The sequence below is a fragment of the Hevea brasiliensis genome, chromosome 17 (genome assembly GCF_030052815.1).
Source record: "Hevea brasiliensis isolate MT/VB/25A 57/8 chromosome 17, ASM3005281v1, whole genome shotgun sequence".
NCBI lineage: Eukaryota > Viridiplantae > Streptophyta > Magnoliopsida > Malpighiales > Euphorbiaceae > Hevea > Hevea brasiliensis.
Window position 1 is genome coordinate 51,142,783 of NC_079509.1, and position 13,712 is coordinate 51,156,494.

At 34.1% G+C, this 13,712-nt stretch overlaps 1 pseudogene; it reads right to left on the minus strand.

Moving 5' to 3' along the window:
• Positions 1-5,401: 5,401 nt before the first annotated feature.
• On the minus strand, positions 5,402-13,422 carry LOC110640075 (NADH dehydrogenase [ubiquinone] iron-sulfur protein 1, mitochondrial-like; annotated as a pseudogene).
• Positions 13,423-13,712: the final 290 nt, after the last annotated feature.

Below are 13,712 nucleotides of genomic sequence, written 5' to 3' on the forward strand. Positions count from 1 at the left end.
TTGGTTTTGCAATTGATGGGTTCTTTAGAGTACCACATACTGGAGTAGAGGTAGCCAACAAGGGCATTTGGAATCCTGCCCAATTTTGGAGAATCATAACAAACCAACCTCAAACTTTCTCTGCTGGAAGATCCAAAACATCCCAAATCCTTGACCCTGCACTTAGGTTTATTCATAGGCTGATGGCTAGCACCATATTGGGCAGAGGGACTAGTTCTGGTGCTGTGGGCAAATCTGAACTATTTATGTTATGGTGTGCATTTCACAAAGTTAAGGTATCTCCTGGTTACTTCTTTTGTGAACATGTGCTGCATATTGCCACCAAATCCATAGGTGACATTGTTTTGGGTGGGCTCATTACTGTCATAGCCAAGCATTTTGGTTTTAATCCTGCCGAGCACTCAATCCCAGCACTTGAGGACACTTTATATTTTGATACTGCACACTTAACCAAAACAGGGTTCCATTTATCATATTTTGATACTGGCCACCCTGCAGCAGAAACTGAGCCTATTGCACAACCAGAAACCCAACCTTTCCCATCAGTCCCACAGCACCCTACTACACCTACCCCACCCCTCGGCTGCACGGACATCCCAGACCTGCTCACCAATTCCTCTTACAATTTGAACCTACCTCATCCACGGACCTCTGCATTCAACACTAAAGCCTTATTCACCTACCTTGACAGGCTTAGTGATGATATCTACTTTGTGGATAGGAAGCTTGACAGTGGTCTTGATACACTCAAGGATCGTCATGATCACCTATTTGACCTTGTCATGGAAACCAGGGACAAGCAGAAAGAACTGAAGGAGATGGTGAAGCAACTCATGATCTTTCTGGGCATGCCACCCCCACCTCCATCACCTCCTCCAGCACCATCATTTCGACAGCCGGCAGCAGCCACCAGCCCCTTAGCAACATCCTTGGACAAAGGAAAAACAATAGACATAGATTAGTGTTTGTTTTACTTTTGTTCAATCTTGTAGGACCTTTTCTTTGTAAATATGTTCAAACATTTATAGTTTGTTTTGGATTATGTTTGTTAGTTCTGAATTAGTTTGTTTTCAATTCTGTTTTTTTTTGAAGTTTTATTGGATAGCTATTACATTAGTCTTCTTTGATTTTTATTGCACTTATTGCCCTTTTGTACATATCTGCCCATACTCTATATATATTTCCATACTTTTACTGCTGGTTGTACATTTCCCCTTGCCAATTCCCATGCAGCAGCTTTTGTATACACTGCACAGCTATGAATTTCCTCATGCACAACTTTTGCATAGCCTGTGCAACTCTTTCTGCTATACTGTGAGCGCATGCAGGTTGTATTTCCCTTATGCAACTGTCCTGCATAGCCTATGCCACATATATTGCCTCTTATGCAGCACCGCACGGCTTATGCACCTTACCTATGCACATACTCTGGACAGCTCTTAACTCTGCATAACATGTGCAGCTACTTATGCATCCCTTTATCTTGAATTCTCATACCAGGTAACTCTTTCTTTTTGCTCTTAATTTTTACAATTCCTGGTCAATATTATTTGCTTTGAGTTTTGGTTATCTACTGTTTGAGACATTGAGGACAATGTCTAATTTTGAGTTTGGGGGTGCACATTTTGATTTTTAGCTTTATTTTTCACATTTTGAGTATAAGAGCATCTCATCCCATTTCATTTACATATATTGTAAATATTTTACATATACATCCATACATACATATTCATTACACATTTACACACACATTATACATCACTTAGAAATTGTACAAATTGCATACAAATAGACTTCCTCCATTTAGTTCATGCATTACTCATTTTAGGAATCATGCACCATGCATTAAAATCTTTTGCCAAATCCCTTGAGTATTGAAAATGTGCCTATGAGAGTGATTTGACTCACCTTTTAGTTGGGTTTGTGGATTGAAAGTTTCTAAAAGGTGCAAGGTTTTGAAGTGTCTATCCCTTGCCTATATCTTCTTAGCCAAAAAGCCACCCAACTAGTCATTTAGAGATTGGAGTGTTTAGAGGGAGTTATTGGATATAAGGTAGTCAAATGATGTCTCACCAATCCTAGAACAAATTTTCTAAACCTTTCAAGGCGAAATACCAGCTTGTACTTGAAAAGAGAGATGATTAGGCATTCTTTGATTTAAACCTCCTCATTTTAAACCTTTGGCCCTTTTCCTAATTAAAATTGACCCTTGCAAACTCCTTTGAGCCTTTTTGTCCCTAATTTTTCTTGAAACCCTTATTACTACCTAGCCAATGAACCAAACACTCCAACCCTTTTCATGAGAATAATTATTCATAATATTAGGTACATAAAAAATTTAAAAAAAAAAGAAAAGAAAAAATACAATAAAAGGGAGAAGAAATGCTTGTCACCTTGTAAAAGTGCTAGTATATGTGCTTTTCACCATTGTCATTCAAAATGAAAGAAATCCACCCAAAGTATCAAAAGAAATGAGTTTGGGGGTGGCAATTTTAGGGACAATCATCAAAAGAAAATGCAAAATACAAGTTAAAGTATCAAAATGTCCCTCCATTTTTATGTGTTTTGTAAACTATGCTAGCACTTGACAATCCTCATTGTGTATTTCTCTCTCCCACATAAAAAAAAAGAGAAAAAAGAAAAAAATATATAATAAAGTGTACCTTATGTTTCAAAATTGCAACATATTCTCATGCTTTGAATACTTTTTACCCATTTTTCTTCTTAGCCTCTTTTTGAATCCCATGGCCCCATTACATCCATAAAAAGACCTTTGATCTCTTGAAAGTACTTGCTACATTAGTGGAGATAGGAGTAGGGAATTTGCCTATGGGATTGGAGAACTATTCATTCATTCATTCAATTCCATCATTCTATATAGAGACACTTTGACTATTGATTGTTCTAGAATTCCTTTTGAGCATGACTCTCTCTTTTGATTGGTTGGTTTGGGGATTTTGAATGATAATTGACTTGATGGCTAAGCGGTGAAAGCTTGGATAAGCATTAAATTCTTTGCATTTTGAAGGATGGGTATATGGATTGTTGGTATGGCTAAAGGTGTGTTAAGTTACCTTAATGGGTGATTTTCATAACTCTTTGGATAAGGCACCCCTAAAAACTTTGCACCACATTTTAAAGTTTGCTTGAGGACAAGCAAAAGCTTGAGTTTGGGGGTATTTGATGCATACATTTTGCATAGTCATTTAGGTCTAATTTTATAACCCTTTTTATTTGATTATTAGTCTTTTTTAGCTAATTTCATTAGTTGATTAGTTAGTTTTTCATAGTTGTCAATTTTGCACTAATTTGTAATTTTTACTTTGTTTTGTAGGAAAAATGGTGTTTTTGAAGGACTAAAGAGAATTTTGCCATTGAGGAGTGTCTTCTACAGCAAAAAGATGTCAAAAACAAGTTTTCAAGCTGAAATATGCATTGACCAAACTGTGCATAACTTGCCGCATAAGCTATGCAGATCTGCATAAGGAGGAAGATCACTGTTCCAGAACCAGCCGAAATGTGCATAAGGAGACTGCATAGCTTATGCACATTCTCACCTCCCTTATGCACATTCACGAAATTGTGCATAACCTATGCACCAAGTCATGCAGCTTCGCATAAGTGACCCAGAACCAGTAAGCGCATAAGGGATCAGATAACTTATGCATCCACTTATGCGATCCCATAAAGAGTTCATTAATGAGTCAAGAAGATTCCCTTAATGTATTCCTCCTAGAACATACTATTTTAGGGCTCCATGTCAGAAAAATGCTATATATAGTCTCATTTTCCCAATTTTGAGAGGGACAAGGAGCAAAGAAGAAGAGGAGGAGGCTGAGCAGAATTTGAGGAGTCATTTTCACCTTCCACACCATTTTCAACCAAGATTTGCAGATTTCTTTCTTTCTTTACACTTTTCTACATTTCTAGTGTTTAATTTCTTACTTCTTAGCTTAGATTAAAGCTTTATTTCCATTTAAACTCATCATATCTTGTAAGCATTATGGATAGTGAGTAGTTTACTTTTGATTCTGGAGTAAGGGTTGTAATATTTGAGATATTTTGTGGATTTTGATTGGGTAATCCATATTTTGTGGTCTTAATGAGTTTTATTCATTTCTTGTATGCTTAATGACATGCTTAATGTAGGATCCCATTGAGTAATGTTCTTAATCCATGGTTGAAGCACAGAAAGGAGAAGGCCTTGTGATAGATAATCAGGAAATTGGACTTAATTAACTTAGACCTAGAAATAGGCTAAGGATTAAGAGGATTCACAGATTAATTAAAGAACTTAATGGGTCTTAATTAATTCTAACTCCACGAAAGTAGGATTAGTTTGATTAAGGCACTCTTTGTCTCACTCGAAAGGGAATTCAAAGGATTTAAGAATTATTCTCCTTAAAACCCATAAGTTTCATAAGATTGGACAACCAATTTAAAATCCCAAAATAGCTCGAATATGAAATCCCGAACTCCGGAATCACCTTTTTACCATTGTTAATTTCTAATCGAATTTAATCATTTGCCATTTTAAATATTGCCATATTTGAACTTGCTTATTTCTATTTGATGCAACTTTAGTTTAATTAATACATTGTTGAATAGAATATTAATTTTGCACATTTAGATTTCATACTCCATTACCCATTAATTCATTATTTTAATTTCATAAATACTTCAATTTAGTCAACTTTTATATCGAAAATTCAATCATTAACACAACTCCTCGTGGGATCGATATTTTTCTATACTACTTGTACGACCCGTGCACTTGCGGTTGGGACGCATCAGCAGCCGCCACAGTAGCATCTGACAGAGCTCTGACCAGATCTGCCACCGTCCAGAGTCACCTCACCGGTCATTTTGTATTTTGGTAGGGCCCATGTATAGACTAGTATTTTGGTTCATTGTATATAAACATGATGTAATTACTAGTTTGTGATGTAATAAAAATTGTAAGTTTGTATTTTGGATTGAAATTAAAGTTATGAATATCTATATGAATGAATGAAATAAATAAATGAACTTGAGATTGTATAAGCAGAAATGAGATAATATGACATGTAGAAATATGAGACATGGTATTATTTTAACAGGTGCCTTGTGGAAACTGCCAGATGCCAATTAAACAGAGGGGGCTATGCCCGGGTATTCACAGAAATAAATTGTGATATAAAAAAAAAATTCCACACATTTTCTATAAGTTTAAAAATTAATAATGAACAGGACAGCATAAGATAGGGTGCTCCAGCACCAAATGTGGCACTCCCCGCTCGGTTATACTGTAGACGGGTAAGGGGCGTCACAAACCAAACCAGAACCGCACACCCCTATGTACCTTAATGAAGATTGAAAGGGAAGTCAATATGTAATTTTATTAGTAAGATTAAACCAATACTTATTTCTTTAATAGCAATTGACTGCATTATGCTATTATCTTTGATGCCTTGGTAATGGAATTAGTCATGCAAAAATTCTCTATGGTAGCCCTAAATAGAGCAAAACTGATATTCTGAGTGCACTCTAGCTTCAATGAAGCCCCAAATGTAGTGGGCTCTCTCTTATCCATGCTCAAGAGGTTTAGTGCTAAATTTTTTATCCGCGATCGGATGGCCCCAATTCTATCATAAGGCAAGCACACCCTTATAACTTTAAAGAGAGCCCGAATTATCTTCCAAACATCCCTAGCATCACCAACTATTGGAACTACTGGCAAAGGCTATTGTGTGCATCATTCTGTATTTTTGCAAGTTTGCTCCTTTTCAATGAATGCTACTTCTAGCAAAATGACAATGGCATGATATACCCCATAATCCCCATGGTGCCCCTGTAACACTCCTCACCCGACTACAGTGTAGCCGAGCAAGACATGCTACAATCGGTGCCGAAGCACCCTAACTTATCTTACTTTATTTTTTTTATATATATAATTTTGAATTCATTTAATTTAATATCAATTATTTTTCGACGGAAAAACCAGCAGAGTTTCCCCTATTTTATTATCGTTTGGTGTATTTCAATATTCACCTGTTTGAAATTCAATTCAACAATATTTCTAAAATAAAATCTTATCCATGCTAATCATAATTATCTCATATTTCAAATCTCATCCATACATTTCAATTCCATAATCATTTCCATTCATACTCAATTCATATGTAAACATTCTCAAATTATATAAGCAAAATTTTCAAATTTCCTTAATTTACATAATTTACAAAATAATTACAAAATTTCATAATTTACATCATAATACAATATCTAGCATTTTATACAAAATACAAAATATGATCTATATGGGCCCTATCTACATGCATTGCTGAGGAGGTAACAACCTTGAATACTTCAGATACTTCTGCAGATCAAAACTCCCAAAATTCCTAGTCAAACGTCCATTGGGTTCTAGCTTCAGTACTTGCGCGAAGGAAACAATTCCATCGCGCTAAGCATTGCTGCTTAGTGGTGCAATAATATAACAAGGAAATAATATATAAATAAAGATAGAAATAAAACATAATTCAAATAATTAAGATTTATTTATACTTCACATGCGGTTTTTAAAATTTAGTATGTTTTATCCTAATTTAGTCTTCTTTGAAAGTGTTTATTTGCCAATGTACAGTAATAATGTACAAAGAAAAATGATCTAAAAATAATAAATTTATGCTTATATTATTATATAAATCACATTTGCAATATTTATTTATGTTATAATTTTCTTTGCTAATCTTTTAGCATTTTCTCTATACTTGCTAGGTTGTCTCATATTATTTCATAATAAGTAAATTTTGATATCTGTCCAGTTCATTTCGATTCTTTCTAATAAATAACTATCCTAATTTATTTTAGGTCATCTTACTCATTTATTTTATTTAATTTCTAATATTTTTAATTGCTAATATTCTTAACTTATCTCAATAAATTTCACTGCCCAAGTAACCTATGACAAAGTTGACTAAATGGATAAGGGTCGTTGCACTGAACACCATGATTGCCTCGGGCCGTCATACCATGGGACGCAGAACGTCAACCACGTATGCAGTCAGTAAGGCTAAAAAGCCATGATAACACATAATGGGGCATAAAAGCTATGAATATTGGCATAAAGCCATGGATGCGGGCATAAAGCCATGAATACAAACATAAAGCCTTTCGCAGTACTGCTTAAACAATACCCTATTGGCATGCCAAACTATCCAATCTGACACACATGTCTAGGCAATACGAGGGCACATAATATCATTAAATATTAATATATTGTATTTTATGACTTTATTATTTCATGATAAATTTCATAATTTATACATCATCATAATATTCATACATTCCTTACATCATTCATATTGATCACAATTCACAACAATGGTGTTCATATACCATTGTACTCAAAACATTTTTCCTTTCTCTTATAAAGAAAACTAATGTTCCATTCATATTTTCATGTGATTAATTTATTCATTACAATATTTATATGAATTCATAACTCATACAAGGTGTTATTATCTTATTTGTAATGGAAACATAAATCCTAATGTAAACCTCATCCTATTTATACTCAACAATCCATCTAGTTTAATTTCATTTCATATTCAAGTGGTATTACTTATGTTTTATTAGACTTACTAGTAAGGGGAATACAAATCTTAATCATATACTCACATAACTTAAATATTTATTAAGCCATTTAGGTAAATTACTATTTCTATTCCAAGTAATCCATGAATGTTTCATGGATTCCAAATTTCATACCTTAATTTCCTCTACCAATTTAGTTATTATACTTTGTGTCTTTGTATTACTATTCACATTACTATTCACTCAAATTGTTAACTTTTTAATACATAATAAATTTATTGAACCTAAGTTCGCCAAGATACCACATTTTGCATTCAAAATTTGTTGGTATTGGTTGCCAATACCATTTCCAAGCTTAATGTTAATTGGGCAAAATTTTCAGTTTTCATGCCTTGTCTTTACTGTTCCATTGGTCAATTTTGCAGTGGGAATTTGGCAAACTGATCAACATAAAAGTTGTTCCTCATTTTGTCTAGTTGAATTTCCTTTTTTGAATCACTCTATTTGGAGTTTTGTAGCTCAAGTTATGGCCTAAAAACCATGACTGGCCGGATTGGGCAGAACCCAAAATTCTGGGTAAAATTATTTCTGCCAGATTTGGTAACTCAAGTTTGGTTGGCAATTTGACTAGGTTATGTTCATAATTTGGGTCAAGTTTCTTCATGAAAGTTGTTGGTCTATATCTCAACTTGTTGCTGGTAAAATTTCAGGTCAATTGGACCTTGCTACATTGAGTTATGGCCAAATGACCAAATACTGTTCATTTGGTCATTTTGCCCAGGCAGATTGCAGGTCACCCGGATTAGGGCAAACTTTTGGTCAAGTTGGTTTGGTTTTCTGGGCATGGTTTCTTCACCAAAGTTGTGCCATTATGTGTCTAGTTTCACCTCCAATTGGCCTCATACCAATTGGAGTCACACAACCTCAGTTATAGGTGAAATAATACCCTGGACTCATAGGTCCAAATTTCCTGCATAAGAGAAGCACTCCCAATTTTCAATTTCACCCAACTTCCAAACTTCAATTCACATTTATAACACTTCTAATAGTCAATAATCAACCTCAACATCATCAAATTCAAGTCACAACACAAAATTCCATATTTGAGCAAACCCTAAATCAACTTGCATAAATTTTAAGTTCCAAGATAATTTCTAGCACTAACCTTATTCCTTAGCTTCACTCACTTCAATTCAACCTTCTAATCAATCAAAAACTTGAAGCTCCTTCTTGGTCCACCTTGGCTGAAATTCCTCTTGCCCCAAACTCAATTTTTTTTTTGGTTTTCTTGAGTGCTTTCTACTAATTAGGCTTTAGTTTAGGGTGGGCTATAATTTTTCCAAGAAAAAATTTGGTTGTGACTTAGGGTTTTAAGCTTTGGATTTTAGGTTTTAATGGAAAATTTTAGAGAAGAAGGGAAGAAGGCAAGTGGACGGGAAGAAGAAGGGAAAAAATGCAGATTTTTGTTCGTTAATTAACCTATATAATAATTAAATATTTAATGGCAATATGGTAAATAAGTATAATGGCAAATTTGAAATTATTTTGAAGTTTATAATCATTATAATTTGACTTTTCAATAATTATTTTTAATTTTCATAATTTCAATTAATTAAATTAATTTAGCTTCATTAAATTAATAATCATCATTTTTGGTCAATATTGGATCCTCAAATTTAATTGACCAAATTTTGCTCTTACCGAGTTGTCGGTTTATCTTTCTTTCTTCTTTCTTTTACTCATTTTTAATTTAATTTTCATCAATATTTATTCCTATTTTATGTCATAATAATTATTTACTTAATTGGACAAGTTGGTCAAAAATCATCTCCGAAGACGAAATGACCAAAATGCCCTCCGTTTGGCTTAACAGACTAAAATTGTCTGTACCAATTGAAAAATTTTTCTAAACCTTTTCTTGGCATTCTAATGCCATAGGAACCTCAATGACCCTTCTCTGGAGTCCCAAAAATTATTTTATGAATTTTCTCCCGGGTCTAGGGCTCCTAGTTGCGAGAACCGCAACTTCCCACTGGGTTACCCATCGCTAGGGCACCGGCTCATTTAACTTGGTTGTATTTTATTTCTAAAATTTTTCCTAAATTTTTCTTATTAATATTTGAGTTATTTATGACTCCTCACTCTAGTCTAATTATTTTTCCAGACGTTCTAGCTGTCCGGACCGACACCGGTCACTGGAACAGTAGAATATACGTAATTGCTACAGTGAGGGTGTTACAGCCCCTAATAAACCACAAAAGCATCCTTCGATAGCTTGTCCAAGTTCAAATCATCAGCACCGATCAACTACACAAACTTGGTAGACTCAATGCTATTGCTAGATTTTAGTACAAGTCCAAGGTCAAAGGCAGCCGCTTGGGCAACATTGAGAAGCAAAACATTAAACCCATTCCAGTCAGGTCTCACAATGTTCCCCTTTTCCACAAAGGTGTCGACAGTAGTCAAAATTGCATCCTTGTCTGGCCTCTCCAAGATTCCACCACCAATTATTGGGTTTTTGGCATTCAAGATTGTCGAGAAAAAGAAATGATGGCCCAGAACTATTTCAACTAGAGTTTGAGGGCCAGTACCAAGATGCTCACAATCATAATTGAAATCAGTAGGAGGGCCAATATAACCAACCTTAGCATTGGTTGCATCAATTGTCTTGCGAATTCTGGCATTTACCATTGTAGATTCTACCCTTGGCTGGCAATTCATCAGAAATGATGAGATTATGTAACCCATACTCATCTCAAAAAGTATCCATATATTGTATGAAAATTATGCACAATTCCACTACTACACCTCAAATTCTCAAACAAAATATACTATAAAGCAAGCCTCATACAAACAGCATATAGATTCCCAATTGAGCGCAAAAAACGAAGAGATAAAGAACTGCAAATATAAAAAGAAGGGAACTAAAATCCAAGTGTTTGGTAAAGGATCAAAAGGAAAACAATTGCATTCTCAAGCCTACTAATGTTGGTATTCATTATGTATCCGAATCGTAAATCAGCATTTAGGCTTGAGCCATTTCCTTCACACCACATTATTTGAACCCATTTTATTTAAGAGACTTCCAGTGCCATCATGGATTTAGCATCAAACAGCTTACCAGCTACTCTAACAATTTCCTCTGGTTTCATTTGATGTATAACCTCTGGAATTACAGCTAAGGCATCACACCAGCTCACAGCCTTGAAAAGCCCATAAGCTCCATGAATCATAGGATCATTTGGCCTCTGCCTCTTCAAACCATCATAAAAAAACCTAGTCTTATGCGATATCCATTCTTCATTTATGTCCAGAAATAAGCCAATCCAACAGGAGGAACAAATGAACTTTGTATCAGAGATGTTTAAACAAATAAAAACGACATCTGAAATTATTTAAATATTTTTATCTTTCATCCTATTAATCCATTCTAATTCAGGATATATATATATATATATATATATATATATATATATATATATATATATATATATATATATATATATGCACCTAAAAAGCTTCACTGCCTCAAAAAACAACACATTCAATAGCATATGTAACTGTAAATCATAAAAACGACAATTCCCACTAAATAGCACCTCTCTTACTCTTTGAATGGTAAAACAAATAACGGGTTAATGGATACTATTGTGTCATATTAATTTAACTAAGGATATCTTGACAACTCCAAAAGATAGATACATCCAAGTTAACTAAACCAGCCCATAATAGTTTAATTAATCAACACGAGAAAGTTTTGTCAATAGCATAATGCTGGTCACGAGTGACATCACCGTACAAGAATTTGATAAGAGACTGAAATTTTATTTTTTATCCAAACATACGACAAACTAGTTTATTCTCCTCCATAGAAGAGAAAACATTAGACAAAAAAACTAAGTCCTCTCATTGCACAAGACAAATTACATTTAGAAGACAGTGATTGGATGCTTTGACTAAAACTATCTAAGAAACAACAAAAATAATGTGAAGTGCAAACTTACTCAAACACACCTCATTTAACCGTGGAAGGATGCGCATGACTATGTGTGAGCATTCGGTTCAAACCAAACTGAATTGAACCAAATTAAATTACCAAAACCGAATTACTATATTTTAGAACCGAACCGAATAGAAATAAATAAAAAATCGAATCAAACCAAATCACTTTATTTCAGTTCTGTTTGATTCAAACTGATCGGTTCAGAATTTTACTTATTTTTTAATTTAGACTTGATTTTCAAGTTATTTGACAACCATTAATCAATGAAATTAAGCAATATTTATATATATAATTACATATAATTCATAAATTCCCTATAAAAATAAATTAAATCAAAAATAAAAAATACTATTCGGTTCGGTTCGGCGGTTTAAATCAATTTTTTTCTCCAAAATGGAACCGAACTAAAATAACTGAAATTTTTAAAATACAAAATCGAATCGAACCAAATTATATCAAAAATCGAATCGAATTACTGAATTAAGGTGGTTTGATTCAGTTTTTCAGTTTAAACCAAATAGTGCTCATCCCAACGCATGACCTCTGGACCTTTACTATCAATCCGAATGTTGGATCCAACTGCATCAGTAACATCAATGGTCTTGTCCCTTTCAACTACCAATTTCGAGCATTAAATGCAAAAGGTTTTGGGATAAGGGCTCCAACAGGACATAAATCTATCACATTTCCAAAAAGTTCACTTGTCATGAGCTTTTCAACATAAGTCCCAATTTCCTCTCCACTGCCACGACCTAACATGCCAAGGTCCTGAACCCTAGCAATTTCTATTGCAAACTTGATGCACCTGTTAGACCAAAAAATAAAAATAAATGTGCTTAGTTAGGAGCTTATTAAGTGTGTTACAAGACTATAACCAAGTTGCGCCAACATTATTCAAATCCAAAGTCACAAATATTTCCTATTACTCTATACTAAAGAATATTACTAACATGTTTCTTTAGATATGTCAAACGTTAAGTTTTCTCATAAAGAAAAACATAAAGTTGCCCTATACTTTCCCTCAGGAAATGCAAAAACATTACATCTGAGCAAAAGAGATCAAAGCCAATTTCAACATCTGCCAAGATACAAATCAAGAGTAGGCCATAATTATAACACCCTCACCGTAGGTAGTCTGTACATTCTACTGTCCTGATGACTAACGTCTGTTCAGACAGTTAGAATGCCTAGAACTAAACTTAAATGCTAGTGATGAGACATAAAATGATGGAATACATGATAAGAAAATACAAGAAAAATTAAGGAAAAATAAAAGGCATGAAATGCAATTAGCTTAAAAGAGCTAGAACCGCAGCGATAGGTGACCGCACCGGGAAGTCACTGAGTAGACAGTTGACGACCCCAGACCAGCGAGAAATCCCCGAGAAATAATTTCAGGACTTAATTAAAGGTCTACTAAGGCACAAATTACATTAAAAATGTCAAGAAAAATTTAGTTAATCATTACCGATGAAAATGGAAATTAAAGAAATCGGCGGATCATGGATTTAATCGGTAATACCGAAAAAGTTGGACTGTAACACGAAGAGGGGTATTTTGGTCATTTGACACCTAAAGTTGACTTTTGACCTAAATGTCCATTAAAAATCAGTGGTATTAAATTTTGAAAATCACATAAAAAATGAAATTTTATATGAAATGTAATTAAGAAAAAATGAGGGGGGGGGAATATTTGAAATATCAAAACTTGAAATATAATAATAATTAAACAAATATTAGTGGAGGTATAAAAAGCCATTAGATGACAAATATCACCACTTCAACTTCATCTTCTTCCTAGAGTTCTTCCATGGCCGAATTGCAATTCCAAGTTCCTCCATGAGAGCTCTTCAAGCAAGCTTCCATTTTCATGTTTATGCCATATTTCTTGCAACTCCCTTCATGAAAAGTGATCCTCACACCTTGGGAAATATATAGGCAGCAAAAAGAAAGGGAAATCTCAAAGATTTACAAGCTTAAAAAATTTTGGATTCAAGGTTAGTGCTTATCTCCCCACCTCTCTTCTTTAATTCTTGCTTTAAGCTTAGGACGAGTTGATATGCTAAGAAAATTGATGAAAATTGATGAGTATTTAGGAGTCTTCAATTTGGCAGCCATGGAAATTAAAGGA